At 35.8% G+C, this 16279-nt stretch overlaps 1 long non-coding RNA gene across 1 annotated transcript; it reads right to left on the reverse strand.

Annotated features, from left to right (window-relative positions):
• Nucleotides 1-8163: 8163 nt before the first annotated feature.
• LOC140846598 (uncharacterized) lies at nucleotides 8164-16276 on the reverse strand. The gene is made up of 2 exons (XR_012125840.1): nucleotides 14933-16276; nucleotides 8164-8961 (listed from the first exon to the last, which is right to left on the reverse strand). It is a non-coding gene; the product is annotated as an uncharacterized lncRNA (long non-coding RNA).
• Between the last annotated feature and the right edge of the window lie 3 nt (nucleotides 16277-16279).

A 16279-nucleotide genomic window follows, 5' to 3' on the forward strand; every position in this document is an offset into this window, starting at 1 on the left:
CACAGATTGGTGAAGACTTTGTAACTGGACTGTGTAACCTCGAAACCCCCTCCAACTCTCCGGTGTCTGCCCACCAGGACTTCACTGCCCAGTGGAGCAGGCGCACAAATACCTGCTCCATTATTCACGCATCCCACAATTTCTGCTCCCACTGTGTGCTAGGCAGTGGGCTAAATGTTTCTGCAGAATACAAACATCAAGTTCCGTTATAGAAAATACAAGAAATGAATAAATGTTGACTTAATTGCACAACAGGAAAGAAATGTTTTTTCAGATAAAAATCATACCAGCTGGTCCTTTAAAATGTTAGTTAGGAAGACAAGGAAAACACAAATGATATGTTAAGAAAAATACAAATATTTGGCTATCATTTGGGAAAAAATAAAGTCCTAGTCCCGCCTCACATCTGACAGAAAAAATAGATTCTTGATGAATTAAAGCTCTTCAAGAGAAAAGTCTATAGGATTAGAAAATATATATATAGAAAAATATTTATATTTTCTCTACATATATGTATATATATATGGAATATACAAGGTCCAGAAGCTATGAACGATAACACAGATATTAACTACGTAAAATATTAAATCTTTATATGGTAAAGTAAAAGACAAACATCAATAGGGGAAAATATGTGCACTCTTTATGATAAAAGGCTAATCTCCCTAACATATACAGAGTTCTTAAGTCAACAAGAAAAAGACAAACACCACCATAGGAAGAAAAAATAAACATTCACTCATTCAAGAAATTTATCGAGTGCCTATGATGTGCCAGGTATGTTCTAGGTATTGGGAACTTAGGAGTGAACAAAACAGACTAAAATCCCATCTCTCAAAGAGTTGACATCTTAGTGAGGGGAGGAAGATATTAAGTAAGATAAATAAGTCAACTGAATCGTTTGTCAGATGGTGATAAATCCCTACAGAGGAAAATAAAGCTGGAATGGTAGTAGGAGGTGTTGTAATTTTAAGAAATAGAATCAGGAAAGCCGCTCTGAGATGACATCTCAGCAAACATCCAAAGAAGGTAAGACAGCAAAGCTTATTAGCAGCCACTTCAAAGAAGAAATAAAAATATCCTGCCAAAACCTGAAATAACATTAAGTTGTACTAATACCCAAAGAAGTATGAATGAGCCACCATAGTGTGCCTCTTGGATGGGTAAAAGTAATCAGTATTTATCGGACCCTACATCACTAGGATGTGGAGAAACAGACCTCTTCCAAGTAGCTTTAAAGAGAGTAAGACTGTACAGTTTTTCTCTAGAGCAAATTGACAAGCACTAGTACAACTTTTTTAAATTTGTGCGTTTTTATTAAACCTCATATTGAAACATAGGATCACAGGAGGTTACAGAGATAGTACAGAGAGTCTTTTGCACTTTTCATCTAGTTTCTCTCACTGGTTTCATCTTAATACAATTTATCAGCTTCAAGATACAGTGGGTGTTCCACAAACTGCATATATTTCAAGTAGACACTTTTTAAAGTTGACATATATATATACATGCCTGTAGAACCATCACACAATATATATCTATCATCACTAAAAATTCCTCCTGCCCTTTTTTACCTCCTCCTTTCTTCCTCTTTTTATATACCCTGTCTCCCCCCATACCCAGGCTTGCAATTTCTAGAAATGTATATAAAGGGAAACATACACTATGTACTTGTTTTATCTGGCTCCTTCCACTCAGCATAATTATTTTGAGCTTTGTGCGTGTTGTAGCATGCATCAGCACTTCATTTCTTTTTATTGCAGCATAGATTCTATTACATGAACATAACCATAATTTATCCATATACCTGTTGATAAACATTTGGGTGCTTCTATTTTTTTGCTATTACACAAAAGGTGCTATGAATATTTGTGCACATGTCTTTATAGGAACATACACTTCTTTTCTCTTGAAGTGGAATGGTTGGATGAAGCTAAAATTTTTCAGAAACTACCAAATCACTTCCCCACATGGTTGGGTCATTTTAAACCCACACCAGCAGTGAATGAAGGTTCCTGATGCACCACATCCTCACCAACACTTAGTATTGTCAGTCTTTGTAATTTAGACATTCTAGTCTAGATGCACAGTGGTATCTTACCATTTTTTTAATTGAAGTATAGTTGATACACAATATTATATTGGTTCAAGTATTCACTGTGTACACAACACAGTGATTCAACAGTTACCCGCATTATTAAATCCTCACCCCAACTAGTGTAGTTTCTGTCAACAGAAAGATTTACAGAATCATTGACTATATTCACCATGCTGAAGGTTCATCCCTGTGACCAATTTGTATTATAATTGAGATTTTTGTGCCTCTCTATCCCCCTCCCACCCACCTACTGCAACTCCTTCCCCGTGGTAACCACCAGTCACTTCTCCACATCTCTGAGTCTACTGCTGCTTTGTTCATTTTGTTTTGTTTTGGTTTTAGATTTCACATGTAAGTGAAATCATATGGTATTTGCCTTTCTCCACCTGGCTTATTTCACTTTCAGCGTAATACCTTCTAGGTTCACCAATGTTGTCAGAAACAGCCGGATTTCTCTTTTATGGATGAAGAATATTCCATTGTGTGTATATACCACTTTTTCTTTATCCATTTATCTATTAATGGACACTTTGGTTGCTTCCATATCTTGGCTATTGTAAATAATGTGTCAATAAACAGGGGTGCATATATCTTTTTGAATCAGAGATTTTGTTTTCTTCTGGCAAATTCCTAGAAGTGAATTACTGAGTCATATGGTATTTCTATTTTTAGTTTTGTTTGGAACATCTGTACTGCTTTCCACAGTGGCTGCACTAATTTCCAGTCCCACCAGCAGTGTAGGAGGACTCCCTTTTCTCCACATCCTCACCAACACTTGTTATTTTTCGTCTTTTGAATAGTGGCCATTCTAACTGGTGTAAGATGGTATCTCATTGTGGTGTTGATTTGTATTTTTCTGATGATTAGTGATGTGGGGCATCTTTTCATGTGCCTATTGGCCATCTGTGTTTCTTCTTTGAAAAAATGTGTGTTCAGGTCCTCTGCCCATTTTTTAATTGGGTTATTTGCTTTTTGGTGTTGTCATATGAGTTCTTTATATATTTTGGATGTTAACCCCTTATCAGATAAATCATTTAAAAATATATTCTCCCATACTGCAGGCTGCCTTTTTGTTTTGTTGATGGTGTCCTTTGCTGTACAGAAGTTCTTTAGTTTGATGTAGTCTCACTTGTTCATTTTTTGCTCATTTCCCTTGCCTGGAGAGACATGTCCAGAAAAAAAATTGCTCATGCTTATGTGCAAGAGATTTTTGCCTATGTTTTCTTCTAAGAGTTTTATAGTTTCTTATTTTGGTCTTAATATGCATTTCCTTAAAGACTAATGATGTCAAGCATCTTTTCATGTGTTTGTCATTCATATATCTTCTTTGGGGACCTTAGCTGTTCAAATTTATTGTCAATATTTTTATTCACTTGCTGTTTTCTTACTGAAATTGAGTTTTGAGGATTCTGGATACAAATCTATTTTATTTTTATTTTTAATCATGGTAAAATAAAAAACATAAAATTTACCATCTTGACCATTTTTCAGTGTACAGTTCAGTAGTGGTAAGGGCATTCACATTGTGTGCACCCAATCGCCAGAATTCTTTTCATCTTGCACAACTGTAACTCTATATCCATTAAACAACCTCTCCTCATTTTCTCCTTCCCCTAAGCCCTGTTAACCAGCATTCTACTCTCTGTCTCTATGGATTTGACTACTCTCAATACCTCGTGTAAGTGGAATCATACAGTATGTGTCTTTTTGTGACTGCCTTATTTTTTTATTTAAAAATATTCTGAAAAAAGAATGTAAAAATCTATTTATTTCACTTAACATAATATCCTGAAGTTCAGCCATGTTGTAGCATGACTAAGAATCTTCCCCCTTTTTAAGGCTGAATAACATCCCATTGTATGTGTATACCACCTTTTCTTCATCCATCTATCCACCAATAGACACATGGGTTGCTTCCACTTTTTGGCTATTGTGAGTAATGCTGCTATGAATAGGGTGTACACATCTCTCTTCAAGACCCTGTTTTCAATGCTTTGGGGCATGCAACTAGAAGTGGAATTGCTGAACCATATGGTAATTCTATTTTTAATTTTTTGAGAAACTATTATACTGTTTTCCATAATGGCTGCACCCATTTACATTTTCACCAAAAGTGCATAAGGAGTCCAATTTCTCTACATTCTTGCCAACATGTATTTTCTGTTTTTATGATCATAGGCATCCTAATGGGTATGAGGTGGTATAAGTCTTTTTTAAATATGTGATTTTCAGATATTTTCTCCCAGCCTGGGCTTGCCTTTATGTTCTCTAAACAATATTTTTCAAAGAGAAGTTCTTAATTTTGATAAATAATTCCTTTTATGTCATATCTAAGAAACCTTTACCTAATTCAATATCACAAAGATATTCTCCTACACATTTTATAATTTTAGGTTCTACATTTAGGTCTATGATCCATTTAAACATGTTTGCAACCCATTTTGAATTAATTTATAAACGGTGTGAGGTATGGGTCAAAGTTCATTTATTTTCATATGAGTATCCAATTGCCCCAGCACCATATGATAAAAAGATTAACCTTTCTCCAATTGAGCTGCCTTTGCACATTGGGCAAAAATCATGTAGGTGTGGGACCTATTTGTAGACTCTCTTGCCTTGATCTCTTTGTCTATCTTTTTCGCCTCACAGACCTGTATGAGTAGCTCTATAATAAGTCTTAAGAATTCATACTGTAGCTCTATAATTCTGTGGCACTTTAAGTCATGAAGTTAAGTAGGGTAAGTCCACCATCTCTGTGCCTCTTTTTCACAGTTGCTTTGGCCTTTGCATTTGGTCCTTTGCATTCTATATGTACTTCAGAATCAGCCTGTCAATTTTTAAGAAAAAAAGGATGACAGAACTTGGATTGGGACTGCACTGAATCTATAGGTCAGTTTGGAAATAACTGATATCTTAACATCATTGAATCATTTGATCCACGAACATAATATAATCTCTCCATTTATTTAGCAACATTCTTCAGCAGTGTTTTATAATTTTCAATATATAGGCCTTACACATAATTGGTCAGATATATCTCTAAGCACCTCCTATTTTTTTAATTCTATTGTAAATGACATTCTTAGAATTTCAATTTCCAACTGTTTATTATTGGAATATAGTAATATAATTGCCTTTTATTTGCTTTTATTATTATTTGTAATAAAATTTATTTGTAGTAGAAATGTTTCTATTTCAAGCTTTTTAAAATTGAAATATAGTTGACACAATATTATACTAGTTCAAGTATACAGCATAGTGATTTGACACTCATATTACAGTTGACACTTGAGCAACACGGGTTTGAACTCCATGGGTCCACTTATACATAGGGGTTTTTTTCAGTAAGTATACTGGAAAATTTTTTGGAGATTTGCTAGAATTTGAATTTTTATTTCCTCTCGCTTACTTTATTGCAACAATACAATATATAATACATATACAAAATATGTGTTAATTCATATTTTTTTAGCCTGTTTATGTTATCAATAAGGCTTCTAGTCAACAATAAGCTATTAGTAGTTAAGTTTAGGAGGAGACAAAAGTATATGTGGATTTTCAACTGTTCAGGGGTCAGCTCCCCTAACATCTGCTTGGTTCAAAGGTCAACTGATGCTCACCACAGTAAGTGTAATTACCATTAGTCACCGTACAAAGTTATTATAAGATTATTGACTATATTCCCTATGCTGTACTTTACATCCCCATGACTTTTATAACTGGAAGTTTGTATCCCTTCACCTATTTCACCCATTCCCCTACTCCCAATTATTTGTTATTTATTTTTAACTGCTTTTATTGATCTTGTATCCTGAAATCTTGCTAAACTCAACTCATTAGTTCAAGAAGGTTTTTGTAGATGCCACAGAATTTTCTACATAGGCTATTGTATTAGTTTCCAGGACTTCTGTAACAAATTGCCACAAACTGTATGGGAGTTTATTCTGTTAAAAATTCTTTTAAGAATTTTTGCATCTATATTCACAAGGAGTATTGGTCTAAAGCTTTATCTTCTTGTCATATTTTTGTCTGCTTTTGTTATCAGAGTAATGATGGCCTCATAAAATGAGTTGGACAGTATTCCCTCCTCTTCAATTTTATGGAGGAGTTGTGTAAATTGGTATTATTTATTTATTAAATGTTTGCTGGAATTCATGAGTGAATTTTTTTTAACTCAACCAAATTCTACCAAGAGGAAAACTGTGCTATTATTTGAACACCATGCAACCATTCAAAAGAATTACTATGGGCGCTCCCCTCTCTGAGGTCACCCGTACTTTCTAAGTGTGTAACCATTTAATCTTAAAATTTCTCTCTCCAACCTTTCAAGGCACTTTCCTTGCTGAGGTTGCCTGCTGCACTTCTTCTCTCTTTAAGTAACTTTAAATAAAACTTTTACTCTGTTCAAAAAAAAAAGGAATTACTATGACATTAAAAGTAACAAAAATTTGTCACAGAGCAATCTGTATGGTATGACCATCCTGCATTACAAGTTTACAAATATACATTTATCAATGCATTTTAACAGCTTTGCTGTTAATGACAATAGAACAGACATAATTAACATACTGTACATCTAAAGGATACATTTAAAGTGAGCAATTCAGTGGTTTTTTTAGGATATTCACATAGTTGTACCTATACAAATACCATCCACCAACCATGCAACCATCATCCCCATCTAATTTTACACCATTTCATCAAGTCAAAAAGAAACCCTGTGCCCATTGGCAGTCATTTCCATTTCCTCCACCCTCTCAGCCCTAAGTAACCAATAATCTACTTTCTGTCTCTATAGATTTGTCTAGTCTGGACATATGAATAGAAATCATACAACGTATGGTCTTTTATGACTGGTTAATTTCACTTAGCATGTTTTCAAGGTCCATCCATGTTGTGGTGTGTGTCAGTACTTCACTCTTTTTCATTGCCAAGTAATATTCCATTGTGTGACCATACCATTTCATACTATATCCATTTATTATTCGCTGATGGACATTTGGGTGTCCCATTTTTTGACTATTATGAATAATATTGCTATGTACATTTTCTCTTGGGTATATACCTAGGAGCAGAATTGCTAGGTCATATGGCAATTCTATGTTTAACTTTTTAAGGAACTGCCACATGTTTTGCTAAACAGCTGTAACATTTTAAATCCCCACCAGCAATGTATGAGGGTTCCCATCCTCCGTATCTGCCAGTCCCCTCCCTGCTTCTGAGCCACAGACAAGGGAGGAGACGTGATGAGATATCGAAGACCTGAAAGGATCAGCCAGGGGACTCAAGGCGTAAGAGCTCAAGCGTAATGCCGAAAAGGCATTTCTCGTATTTATTGAACAAATGAACTTACAATGAACTCAAACATCATTCTCGGCCTTGAGTCTAGCCCAAGGACACGACGCTTCTCAAGGACACCAAAACTGTGTGAAGGCGGCTCCGAGCCATGAGAACTGCTTTGGTTCTCATCAGTCAGTCCTTGATTACACATCAACAGAGTGTGCGGGAAAAACAATCAAGTCATGTGTGCTTATACATTTGATTTCTACCTTACTTGAATCATGTATTAACTCCATCAATCCCACATTTCTGCCTTTTCTTTTAAGTAGTACATACATACAGGAGTACAATAAGTAGACAATTTCTAATGGAAGGTTTTTTGACATAGTGTAGTTCTCTACATTCTACAGTATAAAATAAAAGTCTATTTCTTGAATTTACGTGAAGCAGAACGAAGATAAAAGATAAATTTACTGCAGTTAGAAAGTAAGTTCAGGTGACAAGTTTATACTTACAGATTGAATGTTGATCTGAGCTGGGCAAGGGCAATAAAACATTTACGGGTGCAGAAGATTTCTCTCAAAACTGGGGGGGTGAGGTTCTAAGCCTCACCTCTGCTGGCCCCCAATTTCTCACCTGATGGCCCCCCTGCGACTGTGCCTGTCTTAGGTTGTTCCTCCCTTGAGGATTCTTACCCGTCTCTGGCTAATGAGCCATCTTCTGGGGCCATACACCATACAGAGAGATGTAAAGTTGGTAAGTGAGGGAGAAGTAACATTCTTTGAAAAGGTTTGTTTTCCACTTTTTTTGCAGATTTATGCCCCGTGGCTTCTATGTCCAGCACTTGTCTTAAGATATTTTTGCTAATTGAAAGAAATATTATGCACAGTAATTTTAAGTATGAAGCATGAATTCTAGCAAAGAATTGTAACAGATGGAAGAGAATATGAGATTGATTATTTCTTTGACATGATTTCTTGTAGAGTAACGTAAGCATGTATAGGTTTTAACAAACTACTAATTAAATTGCACACACACCTTAATAGAACAGGAATACAGATACATAACAAAAGCAGACTTACAATTACCAGCCATATCTAATGAAACCAAGAAAACTAGTTAGATAACTCAAGCATTTGTGAGAACTTATTGACAATATGATGGATATCATCTAATTGATTTTGAAGAGTTTGAGAAAAATCAGACAAATTAACACAACACATTTCTGGAAATTGTTCGCATCTTGTATGTTCCTTTAACAGTAGATAATCTATAGTAGCACGATTCTGAAGTACTGCAATTTGCACTTCTCCCAGTTCTTGGTTGAGTTCAGATAATATAGAAGCAGTCAAATTTGTTGTTTTGCTATATGCACAGGCCAGCTTGGATATCTCTTTCTGCATTCCAGCGAGCGACAAGTCCAGGAGCCGGCAGGAGGAACGCAGCTGCAACGGAAACAGCGGAAGGATCTGAAAGTTTCAAGTTTTCATCACAATCAGATGGCAGAGCTCAGGGAAGTCTCTTGTGCTTATATCCAGGACGGTCTATTAGAGCAGGAAGAATGCGTCCCACACCACGAACACCTCGAGAGTGTGAAGAAAGGGCTTGATATGTTTTGTTATTACACAAAAACACCCAACCATTTGGAAGTCTATATCCAGAAGACCATTTTACATTGATTGTAGAATTACAGTAAGAGGGCACATGAGTACAATTAATACATACACAGTCAGTAATTATAGTAGTGCTAACAGGTAAATTTAATTGGGCATCAGGCGTAAGCACTTTAGGGGGAAGAGTGATATTTATGCCCAATATATTAGTGAACACCGTAAGAGGAAGTCCTATGCCTATTAAATTCTTCTTTGGCGGTTCACTGATAGAGGAATCTCCTGCTACACAAAAGGATGACTTGTGCAGCCCTTGACTTCCGAATTGTTGTGACCACAAGTTAGGTGAGGAAAAATTATTCTCTGGAATGAGCGATATATTTAAATACACATAACTACTCTTGTATAATATGTCAGGAGTTCCCTTTTGAAATTTCTCACAGATATAATTGCCAACATAAATATCATAATGATTATTATCTCTAACAGATTGATCAGTAATATTATTCCATCCAAGTTTCCCTCCAGATTTTTGTCTATATATTTCCTCCCCATTCTTTTTCTATACCATAGGGCCCACAGGAGTGGAACAAGTAGATAAGCAGTGCAGAACTACACCACAGCCTAAGTAAGGGGGGCTGCTTACGCTTGCTGTTATAATGCAAGCTTGCGTAGTATGTACATGCATAAGTGCCATTATCGGAAATAAAAACAAAGATACTATCATTTGGTGGACTTCAGCTTTCTGTGTCTGATGTACAGACTCTTGTTGAGGTTTTTTGATGGTCATCTTCTGGAATGATCTTTCCAGAGGATGTTGATGTTGGAAGTTCTTCTTCATATCATACCTTAATTCATTTTCTGGGTAGCTAAATCAAGCGTTGATCCTCTTGAACAACACAAACAAACCCTTTGCCCCACACCTTGATATGACCTTTATACCATTGTGAAGAACCTATTGGAGACCACCACACAGGACCTGCTGTTGTTTCAGAAAAGGAAATATTATCAGAAAAATGCACTTCCATAGCTGATCATCTGTCACCCTTTAAAAGATCAGAATTAAGGATATATAAAGCATGTATTAATCAATGATTTTCAGTTAATTTTATACTGGGAAGTAATGGCTCTTTTTGTTGTAATAAATAATGCTTAAGAGTAAGATGATGACGTTCAATTGGAGCTTGACCTATAGAATTGTAAGGAATGCCTGTTTTATGAGTGATATCATATAGCTGAAAAAAACTTTTTAGCGTAGAAGAGAGGTAAACTGGAGCATTGTCAGTCAGCTTAAGAGAAAAAGCTTAAAACATTTTACCAGCAACACTTGAAACAAAAAATTACAAAATCATTTTCTTTAGTTTACTTAATTTTATGTAACCAATACCCATTCTGCTGAAATCTAGTTCTTTACTAGTTTAGGAGTAATTAAACAATAATTATAAATGACAAAAGATTTGTGAATGACAATGGTTAAGGATCTGATGAGAGCTTACTGAAAGACAGTTGATATATGGAAATTTGGATATGTCTGTAATATAAAAACATTCAGTAATAAAGTTTAGCATTATTCCTTTTGACAGTGCTTTCCAGGTAAATATACATTAGGTAAATAAGCCAAATTAGTCAAATATTTTCCTTGATGAGGGGAAGAAATTCTTCTGACATGTTCCAGGGACCCTATGGAAAATATCAGAGTTAACTAGAGATAAAAATACTTTTTTAAATTTGGTCTTGGGAAGCTGTCAAAAGTTTTTAAGGCACTTGCCTAAATAGAATTATAGTTATTAAATAACACTTATTATTTAACCAGAATGATAATAAGAAAGTTTAAAAGCAAATACAGAGGATTGCATAGTTGTTAACAACACTTAGCTTACAGTCTTTTGTTTTGAATTAAGATCTTGTTTTCTTAAATAGTCAGACAATGCACTGAGACTTTAAGCATAAGAAACTGTTTAATGAACAATTAGAAAACTTTCTACAATCTTTCAACACTAAAGGTAGAGTAATAAACTTTTATTCATTTAACAAACAAAAATTCTAGTCTTGCTGTGTATCAAGATTTATTTGCTTTAATTTCACATAGCATGGCTATATCAATCTTTTACAAACCATTTACAACTTTCCTCTTACATTCAGTGTTTTCTTTCCTTGAACAAACAGCTGTACTTTTGAATAGTTATCTTCTTTTACTTTAAACACAATGCATTTTTATTCCTTATACCTTCTCTTACTAAAACATACATTCTTAGCATACAGAAATGTTTTCCTTATTATATTAAGTAGTTTTAATTAGAACTTAAAACCATTTGGTACTTTAACCTTCAGTGAGCACTGATAAATAGGCCATTGTAAACTGTTACATCAGCAGTCTTCAGATTGATACATTTATGAACATATTGTATCATTTTTGGAAATGTGCCTTACAGCACAATTTCTCAATAAGTACAAAATATGTCTACATAACTTAGCAAAACTTCAAGGATTTTGTTTACCACAAAAATTCTTAGGCTGTTTGACGATATATACACTGTTATACATTAATACAGTATTATTATTAAGATGTTCATTTGCTACACTTGTTTACTTATTTTTAGGAACTATGCTAGATTATTTATAAAACTTTTACCAAACATCAGACAAAGTCAAGCTTTTCTTTAAGCATCTTCTTGAAATATTTAACAGATAACATTAACTTAAATGACTTTAAGTAAACTTCGGCAGCTGATAGCTATAAGGACATGTCTGTTTCAGTTAAACTTAATTAGCATTAATGCTTAACATTTTTTATTAGATTTTCTGGAAGTTTTAGAATGCCCAATTTTCACAAGCGCTTGTCTTTAAATCAATTTTTACTAATACCATCCGGATGTAGGAAAATATTTTTCATTTACACACTTAGACACACAAACATACAGATTGAGACATAATGACTACAGTTAGCAACACTTTTCATATAAAAACATATACACAGACAGACAAACTGATATAAAGATTTGAGTTACTAATATTCTAATATTCAATTATTCAATTGCCTTCTTTCTTTTTAGCTTACTTGATTAAAAGTACTTCAGTTTTCAAGAATACACCGTAAGGGTGAGCAGTTTGCATAACTGGGTTAAGGTTATGTAACTTAAAGGGCTAAAAGGGCCGATGTAGGCTCTGAACTGATAGGGACTGTGTGCATCCAGGGGACTGGAATTGAAATACAAGTACAATTCTAGCACCAGTTATTTAAAGCCAGGCTGTATTATAAAACATAAATTTATTCTATCTCAGAGAGTCTAGTTTAAGACTTCCCAATTTTCAAAGATAATGAAGAACCCAGTAAGTAGAATAGATTTTTCACTAAAAGAATTTAGAAAACCCACCAGTAAGGATGGCCACCATCCAAAAGACAAGCAACAGCAAATGCTGGCGAGGATGTGGAGAAAGGGGAACCCTCCTTCACTGCTGGTGGTAATGCAAATTAGTTCAACCATTGTGGAAAGCAGTATGGAGGTTCCTCAAAAAGCTCAAAATAGAAATACCATTTGACCCAGAAATTCCACTTCTAGGAATTTACCTTAAGAATGCAGCAGCCCAGTTTGAAAAAGACAGATGCACCCCTATGTTTATCGCAGCATTATTTACAATAGCCAAGAAATGGAAGCAACCTAAGTGTCCATCAATAGATGAATGGATAAAGAAGGTGTGGTACATATACACAATGGAATATTATTCAGCCATAAGAAGAAAACAAATCCTACCATTTGCAACAACATGGATGGAGCTAGAGGGTATTATGCTCAGTGAAATAAGCCAGGTGGAGAAAGACAAGTACCAAATGATTTCACTCATCTGTGGAGTGTAAGAACAAAGAAAAACTGAAGGAACAAAAAACAGCAGCAGAATCACAGAACCCAAGAATAGACTAACGGTTACCAAAAGGAAAGGGACTGGGCAGGAGGGGTGGGAAGGGAGGGATAAGGGCAGGGAAAAAGAAAGGGGGCCTTATGATTAGCATGTATAATGTGGGGGGGCACGGGGAGGACTGTGCAACACAGAGAAGACAAGTAGTGAGTCTACAGCATCTTACTACGCTGATGGACAGTGACTGTAATGGGGTTTGTGGGGAGGGACTTGGTGAAGCGGGGAGTCTAGTAACCATAATGTTCTTCATGTAATTATAGATTAATGATAATAAAATGAATTAAAATATATATATATACAAAAAAAAGAATTTAGAAAACCAATTCCATATTGTAGTAGTTCACGGAACTTTTGACTATTTTCTTTCTTTGTGGCAAAATATATTTAGCTGCATAACATTATATTGCATACTTCTTTCAGGGGCCAAGCCTCTCTAATCAGAGAGTTTGTACTGAGGCCAGGTTTGTGTGCAGAAGATAAGATACTTCTTTTTTAGAGTTTAGGGATCGAATTGCTCCCAATTAGTTTTCCTAGTTTTTTCTGCCCCAGCTTTAGTCATTCCTTGAGAGTCCCCTGCCCGTCTGATAAGTGCAGGGACTGTGTGCCCTCTAGCTGTTAGAGCCTTGATCCCAGTCACAAGCTTGTTTTGCTTCCCTGGGGCTGCAAACAAGGAAAGGCCTAGCTCCAGGGCAACCGCCTCCTAGAAAAGGAGTTAATCGAGTGAGCTATTTACATGTTGGTCTGAGGGGTCGGCTTGATTACAGGCTCCATTGACATCACACAGGAGAAAGGACTAAGGGGACCGCTCTGAATGGGGAGCAAGGTTAATTGATAAGAGTAAAGGTTTGTGTAAGTCAATTTTTAATAATCGAGCTTTTTGAATGTGTTGTTCTTCCTCCTTGAGTTCTTCAGCTTTTAAGGTTGAGTCTCTAGGACTATTAAGATCTGAGGGTCTTTGCAAAGTATTGAAGACATGTTGCTGTTTATAAGTAGGAATATTTAATAACAGTCGGATCCAATTGATATCTCTTAATAATCTTTGAAAATCATTTCAAGTTTTAAGATGATCTCTCCTCATCTGAATTTTCTGAGGGATTATTGAATTTTGTTGAATTCTATTCCCCTTGAGTATTGTATTTGTATTTTATCAGGAGCTATTTATAGGCCCCATTGTTTTAATTTAACTTTGGTCTCATTGAGAATGTTAGTAAGAGATAGATGTTTATGTAGAGTTATGAGAGTATCATCCATATTATGAATGATAGAAGCTGAGGGCCGTTTTCCACGTATAGTCTGAAAAGTCCTATGCACCTAATTTGGGCAAACTGTGGGGTTCTTTAGCATTCCTTGAGGAAGCACTTTCCATTGAAATCTTTCTGAAGGGGCCTGTAAATTTAAAAAAGGGACAGTAAAAGCAAATTTTCCCCTATCTGTTATGGCCAAAGGAATTGTAAAAAACAATCTTTAAGATCAATGATAGCCATATTCCAGTCTTTTGGGATCATAGCCAGAAAATGGAGGCCTTGTTGTAAAGGCCCCTTAGGTCTAAGAACTGCGTTAATTTGCCTTAAGTCATGTAAGAGTGTCCAATTTCCTGACTTCCTTTTTATAACAAATACAGGGGAATTTCACGGGCTTGTGGAAAATTCTAATCTATCTAGCTGAAACTATTCTTGAACTAATGTGTGAAAGGCTGCCAGTTTTTCTTTATTAAGGGACTATTGACCCACCCAAACAGGCACAGGGATAATGTTTTCCTGTCTGTGAGCCTTTTTGAAATCTTTTAACACATTACTCCCATCAGCTTGTCTGAGGGTTCCCTGTGGAGGCAACCAATAACAATATTTCTTAATATATTTGTGGAGCTGAGCATAGTCCTTCTTAGGGTTTCCACTCCTGATGTTTTCAGGAGGGCACGGAGCAATTTTAAATAATCCTCCTGTTTAGCCGCCTAAGTTTCAGTTTGGCCCATTATAGTGTCCCTGACGTCTCGATCCTGTCCCCTCGTATGCTTTCCCGGGAGCCTTACCAGATCGATGATCTTTGGGGCTTTCCCCGCTCTGCGTTTCAAGGGTCGCCCAGAGTGGAGCTTCCTGGTTCTGTGTTTCAATGTCCCTGTTCGGGCGCCACTTGGTCCCTCCCTGCTTCTGAGCCGCAGACAAGGGAGGAGACGCGATGAGATAGACATCAAAGACCTGAAAGGACCAGCCAGGGGACTCAAGGCATATCAGCTCAAGCGTAATGCCGAAAAAGGCATTTCTCGTATTTATTGAATAAATGAACGTACAATGAACTCAAACATCATTCTCGGCCTTGAGTCTAGCCCAAGGACGCAACGCTTCTCAAGGATACCAAAACTGTGTGAAGGCGGCTCCGAGCCATGAGAACTGCTTTGGTTCTCATCAGTCCTTGATTACACATCAACAGTGTGGGAAAAGCAATCAAGTCATGTGTGCTTATACATTTGATTTCTACCTTACTTGAATCATGTATTAACCCCATCAATCCCACAATATCCTTACCAACGCTTGTTACTGTCTGTCTCTTTGATCATATCCATCCTAATAGAAAGTTATATATTACTATGGTTTTGATCCACTTTTTCTTAAGGAATAATGATATCGAGCATCTTTTCATGTGCTTCTTGGTCATTTGTATATCTTCTTTGGAAAAATGTCTATTCAGTTCTTTGGTCTATTTTAATTTGGGTTATTTCCTTCTGTATTATTTAGTCATAAGTTCTTTATACATCTGGATTACTAGTTCTTTATCAGATATATGATTTGCAAATATCTTTTCCCATTCTGTAGGCTATCTTTTCATTTTCTGGTTGGTGCCCTTTGAAGAACAAACGTTTTTAATTTTGTAAATTTGGTGAAATCCAATGTCTATATTGTCTTTTGTCACTTACACTTTTGCAACCATATCTAAGAAACCATTGATTAACTCCAAATCACAAAGACTTATTCCTATGTTTTCTCCTCAAACATAGGAATTTATTTCTTATGTAAACATGTTTTTTTTTTTTTAAGGACCAAAGGGATACTCACCAAACTGTTACGAGTGGTCACTTCTGGAAAAAGGAATGAAATTGGGATTGGGTCGGGGCTTGAATGGGGATTTTCATTTTTTCCACCAAATATTTCTGTATTGTTTGGATTTTTTTTTTTTTACAAGCATGTCTTACTTTGGTAATTTGAAATCAATAGACTTTTTAAAGGATCCGAAATTGTACAAACATAGTTACACAACGTCAAAGACTAAAAGATGGCTATGCAAAAGAAAAGAATCTCAAAACTAGTTATTAGAATGGGGGTGGGTGACCAGCCAAGAAAGGGCTCCTCAAGAAAATAGCATCCAAACAGACCAGAAGGTG

Source organism: Manis javanica, chromosome 2 (assembly GCF_040802235.1).
Source record: "Manis javanica isolate MJ-LG chromosome 2, MJ_LKY, whole genome shotgun sequence".
NCBI classification, from domain to species: domain Eukaryota; kingdom Metazoa; phylum Chordata; class Mammalia; order Pholidota; family Manidae; genus Manis; species Manis javanica.